This window comes from Otolemur garnettii, unplaced genomic scaffold (genome assembly GCF_000181295.1).
Source record: "Otolemur garnettii isolate 467f Iridium unplaced genomic scaffold, OtoGar3 scaffold00127, whole genome shotgun sequence".
NCBI lineage: Eukaryota > Metazoa > Chordata > Mammalia > Primates > Galagidae > Otolemur > Otolemur garnettii.
The window spans coordinates 4,500,324-4,508,312 of NW_003852522.1; positions in this window are offsets into that span (position 1 = coordinate 4,500,324).

Below are 7,989 nucleotides of genomic sequence, written 5' to 3' on the forward strand. Positions count from 1 at the left end.
AAAAAAAAAAAGAAATCTTGGTGGAGAACCTCTGAATGTAGAGAATCCAAGGATTCTACATCCTTTCCTAATCCTACAAATTTTTATATGCATATATGAACTTACATTAGAGACCTATTAATTTTAATGGTATGGTGCAAATGACCCCACTACCCACCCAAAGTCATATTTAGAATCTCTGACCCATATTTTTATAGTGTAACTGTATTTGGACATAAGGCTTTAAGAGAGATAAGTAACTTCAAATGAGGCTGTTAGGGTTGATTCCTAATTCAGGATCACTGGTATTCCTATTAGAATAGAACATGAAGGAAAGATGTACACACAAAGAAGCCCCTGTGAACCCACCAGAAGGTGGCCCTCTGCAAGCCAGGAACAGAGGCCTGAAACAGATGTTTCTGTTCTGGCATCTAGAGGAAATCAACCCTGACCGCCATCTTGATATTGAACTTCAAGAATTGTATGCCAATAAATTTTTCTTGGTTAAGTCATTCAGTCTGTTACTCTGTTATGGAAACCCTAGGAAACTAATACCATAAAGAACATGGGAAAGGTTTTAGATATTCTAGAAACCGTAATACTAATGTATGACCATGATGTGCAGAGAAATCCTATAAATATAGAGAATGTGGGAAAGCATTCAGTTGTTAACACTTTTAAAAAATGTAAGAAATCACACAGGGGAGAAGTTCTATGAATGTAGGGCATGTGACAAAGCCTTTATGTATTCATCTGATCTTAATATTCATTTCCAATTCCTGTGGTGATAGATCCTGTGAAAATGAAAAACAAAGGAAAGTTTCTTTTATAATGAAAGTAAGGAATATGACCTCACACAACAACATTCAGTAACAAAGTGGACAGAAGCCCCATCACCAGGAATATGAAGGAGCTCTCATTTAATTTGTGTACTTTACATAAGGTGTAAGACAGTGTTTTTCAATGTTTTTTTAATCTCACAACACACTTGAACCTATTGTTAAATTTGCTTGGTACACTTAAATTTTGTTGATCAAAAAAAAAGTTTAAGAAAGAATATACTTACTGTGCTTTGAACTTCTTTTGCAAATAATTTAATTAGGAATCTTTAAAGTATTTTGCAGACACCAGTTGAAAATCACTGGAGAACTCTCAATATGGTAAAGACAAGACAGAAGACTGCTTGTAAGTCACATGGGAAAGCTTTTAATTTATGCAAGGCTTATCAAGTATGCAAGGCTTATTTTACATGTCTAAACTTACTGCAAATACCCTAGGAATGTAGTCAATGTATCACAACCTTAGAATATTTCATATGCCAAAATAACCTGAAATCTCACATTGGAGTAATATCCAGTGTACGTCCGAAACGTGGAGAAGTTTTATCTGGCTCAAGCCTTAATAGCTACATGAGTATTCATACTAGGGTGAAACTTTTTGAATATAAAGGCTGCTGGTAGTTGTTCACTTGTTCCTCATATCTTACAGTATCACAGTTCAGAGCTCTATGAATATAAGGAATGGTTGATAGCTGTCAGAATCTCCTCACGGCCCAGCATGTAATAACTTGGTGAGGCCACACAGTCTACGAACCATGGAAAGCCCTCTACTATTATCTCAGGGGCTACTTAAGATGTTGCAGTAGAGAGAAATCCTGTTAATGTAAGATGTGTTGGAAAGTGGTAGTTCTACTAAATAGTGTTCACTTCTCATCTCAAGAGTGCCAAAAAGTATTTCCTAATTGGAAATGTAAATGTTAAATGTTTGAATAACTTCATTTAAAAAATTATGCTTATGTTTTAGAGTAGTTTTAGATTCACAGCAAAATTGTGTGGAAAGTACAAAGATTTCCTATATTCCCATTGCCTGTAGATGTGTAGCTTCTACCACCACCTACATAGTCCACCAGAGAGGTATTAATATATTTTGTTAGACTTCATGAAGCTACATTGATAATTATCACCAAAAGTGCATGGATCATCTATGCTCTGCCTATTCATTTCCTCTCTCCCCGGGCATCCACTGATCTTTTAGTCTTGTGTTTTTCAGAATATTATATAATTGGAGTCATACAGTATATAGCCTTTTCAGATTGGGTTCTTCCAGTTAGTAATAGGTATTTAAGTTTCCTCCATGTCCATTCATGGCTTGACAGCTCATTTCTTTTTTAACACTGGATAATATTCCATTATCTGGATGTACCATAGTTTATCCATTCACCCACTGAATAAGATCTCCATTCCTTTTAAGTTTCTGCAATCATGAATAAAGCTGCTACTTACATCCATGTAGAGAATTTTGTATGGACATAAATACCAAGGAGAGCAATTGTTGGATTGTATGGTAAGAGTTTGTTTAGTTTAGTAAGAAACTGCTATGATGACAGGGACAGGTCTGTTGCAAAATTGTCCTGGGGTATATCCTGCTGTGATATTAACCTCTTGTGTCCAGGACATTCTTGGTCCTGGCTTGCTTGCTTAGCCCCTAGCAGTGGTAATCACTGGGTTTCCCATTGGCCACTGGTCTGGTTGGGACCACCTAAGCCCCTGCCACCCTGTCGCATTCTTATACCCAACCACTTTCCACCCCACTTCTCTCTCTGTCCCCTTTGTCACTTCTTTTATGAAGTGTGGACACTGGATTCTTTGTGTGTGTGTGGGGGGGTGCATTAGGACACTATTGCCCCCAAGAAGTGTGCCTTCTTGTAGGACATAGCTGAAAGGCAGATAAGTAGAAGAATCTTGAGGTGAGGTCAAATGCTACTCAGGGTCTGCTCGTGTTGTGTGCAAAAAGAGACGTTTCACTCTTAAAAGCTTCTGAGCTATTTCTGACCCGGTAAAATATATCATGTCTCCCATTCCTCACTGTTAAAATGGAATCAGTTTCTTCTTTCTTTGCCCTAGATTGTATTTCAGTGAAAGTGCCTGTGCTTTTCATCTCTTATTGTGTCACCAGGGCATTTCCTCTGGACACCAGGGGCTTCAAGGGCTAGTGCAGCATATGAATCCACAGTGCCTTGGTGCACAGGTCATGGTAAAGTGAAGGGTACTCATGGGGACTTTAGTTCTGTCTGAATATGTCACATCTGGATATCTAGACTGAAATCCACAGTATTGGTCAATAAACATGTTTAGACACCCATGGCTTTCACTTGCTGCGACTCTACCAGCATCTGGACCCAGCATGGGTCTGGAGAGCCATGTGACTACTTTGAAGGTCATGGAGACCTAAGGTGACTGACTTATTTCATTTAACATGGTCTTCAGGGTTTACCCATGTTGTAGTATGTATCAGAATTTATGTTTAAGGCCGAATAATATCCATTGTTGGGTATACCACATTTTGAATTGCTTCCACCTTTTGGATATTGTGCATGATAGTGCTACAAATCCTAACTACTAGAGCACCAGGGAATCAATAATGCTATGAATGTTGTTTCCAATCTCTGCTTTAAATTCCTTTGATTATATGCCCAGGAGTAGAATTGCTGGATCATATGGTGTTGTGCCTTTTTAGTGGTCCCTCCCCGCCCCCCCCCCAAATCATAATGCTGGTGTTGGCCATTAGGCCTCATAGTGGTCAGCAGCTGTGAGATGTGTTGGGTTTGGGTCAGTAAAATGAGAAACCAAGTGGGCTATATCAACCAAAAGGGACATTTATATGAGACCCAAAAATGGATGCCTAGATAGCAACTATATGAAACAAATCTGTCGCCCCAGGGGCAGAGTCTGCTAAGACTTGTGGAACTGACAGACTGAAGAAATGCAGTTAGAAACAACAACAGAGACATGAGACACAAAATAGAATTAAAGGTGGAACTCAGGAGTCCATTGCCCATTTGTGGGATTCCAGCAATGGCCCAGAGTGTTTGCTCTACTCTGCTTTTATTGAAGTCTATTTGTCCAGAGGGTAAGATGAGAGAGGGAACAAAGATGCCACCAGTTTCTGTGAGTGAGCATATCAGCTCCTACTGTTATTATTTAAGGGTTGCCTACCCTTGAGAAATCTGAAATCTGAGCCTTATCTTGGGAGAGCCTCCCACTTGAGATCACACACAGAGATTTCTTAGGAAGGTGTTAAACTCCACTAGTTCCCTGTGGAGTAAAATGCCACTGGCATCAATCTCCTCTGAGGAATTGGTGGGAGGGAGGAATTTTCCTCCCATCCCCACCACAGAGAATCTTCTCTGTGGAAAGGGATACAAGATCTTCTGTCTGTATCTCAGGGCTTGAGCTACTCCCTTGATATCTGCCCCAGGCAAATGCAAATCTCCAAAACCCAGTTGATGTATCTTTCTAGGTCTTTGCCATAGTCTTTTCTATAGCCATTTTTCCTCAGAGTGCTCACTGACCTAGCAGGGGTGTTTGTAAGCTGTATCCCCAATAGGCTAGAATTTCATAAAAGGCAGGAAGCTTGCTAGCAATAGATAGCTTAAATGTCAGCTAGATAGATGACTTGGTTCTAACTCACTCAGCTTACTTCTTAATTTTCCTCTTTTTCTGGGGGTGCTTTCCCTTGCCAAGAATGGCATCTTCGTTCTCCATTCTTCCTGCAAAATCTGTAATAGGATGATTCCGTTTATCCTTAATCCCATTCTCAAAAGGAACTTTTTTTTTCAAGACATGAGGGTCTTCCCATGTTGCCTAGGCTGGACTCCTTGGGATCAAGTGATCCTCCCACCTTAGTCTCTTAGGATTACAGGTGTGCACCACCATTCTCAGATTGAATCGTGCTTCATTTTTGCAGATGTTTTATTCACAGGGATATATAAGAAAATGCCAAAAGAAGGGTTTTTAAGATGCAAAATATTCCTGGCTTGGTTGTCAAAATATAGTAATAGCAACTCTAGCACCAAAGGACTTTGAATTCCAATTTTTTTCTTCACATGTAGCTTGATATCATATTCGCTGGAGGCTAGTGTAAGGCATCCAGTGACCTAGGATCCAATTTTAGACTCTACTGCCAAGTTGTGTGGCCTGTCTATGCCTCTTTCCTACCCATAAAATGGGCAAAATAAAGAGCCCTTCTTGGGGAGGGGAAGAAGGAGAAAGGAGAGTCAATCATAGCCCTCTCTCTCCAGACAACCCCCACCCCCAGCAGCCCTTCAACATGCACCCCAGCTCTCCAGGCTCAGGGCTCTAACTAACTGCCTCTTTCCCAGCAGACCCCAGGCCCACCCCTTGCCACCTGGCTGGAAGCAGAAATGCACACCCCCACCTCACGTGCATTTGTGTGCTGCCCCTCCTGGGTCAGCCTGCCTAGCCTCGGGTGTAGCCTAGACGCAGAGAAGTGAGGGGGGAGGCAGTGTGGTTTCCATTGAATAGCAGCTCGGGCTGCTCCGAGGCTGGCAGTCCAGGGAGTGTGGGCAGGGCCTTCTTGTCTGCTTCACTCCACTTTTCCAAAGCTTCTTAGTCCTCATGTTTTTCCTCCAGGAGGAACATCTCCATCACTCAGGTCATGGTTGTTTGGTCCCCAGTGGCAATCACGGACTGGTAATTCTGGTAGTTTGGGTAAGCACTAGGTGAGTTTGTCCCTTTTGGGAGTGTCAGTTATTTATGTTTGGTAAATTACGTAGAAAGATTAGAAACATCCTCAATTGATTTTGGAGCACATGTATCTGCTACAACTAAATGCATGAATGAATTAATGCATATGAATACAAAATTTATAATCATGGATAAACAAGACTTCTCAGGTCTATACTCAAGTCAGCTCCATCATACCTCAGAACCCTGAAAATCTCTCTGAGCCAGAAAGTAAGCATCTCCAGGAAAAAAGGAAACACTGCCTTGTATTTGTATCAAATTGGCATTGACTTGACCATAAACAGGAAGAAGCTTTACCAATTGGATTTTCCTTATATTATTATTTAATAATTGGAAATGTTGGGACTAGGATGCAAGATGGCCAACTGGAGCCAGCTTTCCACAGAGGCTCCTGTCCAGAAGGAGTTAAAGGACAGAAGTTTAGCAACTAAGCTGATGGTTTGGAGCTGAGCCAAGAGAGAAGGTTGAAGAATGCACATCAACCCTGCTGAGGAGAGCCGTGACCCCAAGGAAACAAACAATAGGTAAAAAATCCATTGCCAAGTGGATGGGAGTCCCCTCCCCCATGAGAATGGCTCACAGTATACTTTCTACAAACAAGTGAGCAGAGTTCAGATATCCTCCTATTTTATCCCACGGGAGAGACCCTCCAAAAACCAGAACTCCTTCACCAGAGAGGACCTACTAGTGTATCATGGCACTCTCCTGCCAGACATAAAACTGTATAAAACTGTATATATTCTCTACCTGCAATTCTGAACTCCCAGTACTCCCCTCCACTCTCACCCTGAGGTCTGGAAGCCTTTCCTCCATGGATTCCAGATTCCTGGGCATTTTCTTGAGAGGTGTGGACAAGGCGTTGCAGGTCTGTGCTGATTCTGCAGCACAGGTGTAAGAAGACAGTGAACTGAGGGAACCATATGGGAGAGGGAGAGGTGGGGCCCCACAGCACAGAGCAGGAGCAGCAGTGGTGGGAACAATAGGGCTCACTCCCCTGGGGATATTTTGGAGAGACACTCCTTGCCCTTCTGGGCAACCAGAGAAAGCTGGGCATCTTCTCCAGTGGCAGCCACTGGCAGAACAGATCTGAGACAGAAACGCAAGCGCCATGAGCAAAGGGTATGCTTGAGGTGGTACCTGGTGGGGATGGAGACTAGAATACGTGTGCACAGAGACAGCATGCTTCTAGGATGGGGCGGAGTCAGAAGGACTGCTTTTGTGAGCCTAAGAAGCACCCGACCCCCAGGGGATCATAGCTCAGACAAAAGCAGGCATGGAGAGGCAGGAACTGAGAGCTGAGTGTGAGCTTTAACCCCACACCCCCAACACAGAGTGCAGCAGAGACAGACATGCTAGCTTCGGGCAGTGGCACAGATGGGGGCTGAGTTGCAGTTTCTATGAACTCAAACAGAGCCTGGCCCACAGGGTAATATAACCAGGACAGAAACACAAATTCTGTGAAAATATAAGTGTGGACAACATCAATCAGGGGCGGAGCTGGAACCAAGTGAACCACCCTAGCTTCTATTAATCCCCTGAGTTTGTCAGGCCTCAGCTCCCCCTGCCAGGTGATGGCAGAGTGCAGCAGCCTGGCCAAGGAGACATAGATCTCTTTGTGACTCAGGCAGACACAAACCCCTGGAGCATCTGCTCATTGGAGGGAATTAGGTCACAGCCCTGCAGGGTTATCAGTGACTGGGTGTGACAGAGGTGCAAGGTGGAGAAGGAGGTATCAAACTTCCCAGACTAATTCATTTGCTGGGTGGGTCCTTCTGACTCCACAGAGCACTGGAATGAGTCATACTCAAGCTGCCAGCAAACCCCTGTGCTCTTTAGTTGCCAGAGACCTTTTGAACAATCTCACTTGAGACTGGATGCTGACTGGGACAATTGATTTGGATATCTTGAACTGGGCAAATCACCCGAGAACTATCCAAAGTGGTACCCTGGGTGTGTTGTTGTGGGAAGGTTTCATTTTCCTTTTCCAGTTGCTGCAAGTTCAGGGTGGGGTGACTTAATTGCTGGTATTTCTCCACAGCTGAGACTTCAACCCAGAGTAACTGATTCACTAGGGTAGGACAGAGACCAGCTGAAAACAAGACAGAGCCACTTAGGCCCCCCACACCAAGTAGAGCCCCAGTATTTCATGCCATAGCATTGTACAGGTCCTTTGCAAAGCTCTAGGGGAAAAGGTACAGACACCAGTCCCAGTTCTTGGACAAAGGGCTGATTAATCACTACTCCAAGAGTCCCCAACTCAAATTCACCTTATCTACTTATCTAGGCAATGGTGTAAAATAATCATGGGGCAGAATCAGTGGAAAAACTTTGGTAACATGAATAACCAAGAGTAGGTCAACTCCCCCAAGGAATGACATAGCAGACACAACAGAAGATCCCATTCATAAACAAATGGCTGAGATGTCAGAAATTGAATTTAGAATTTGGATTGCAAATAAGGTTA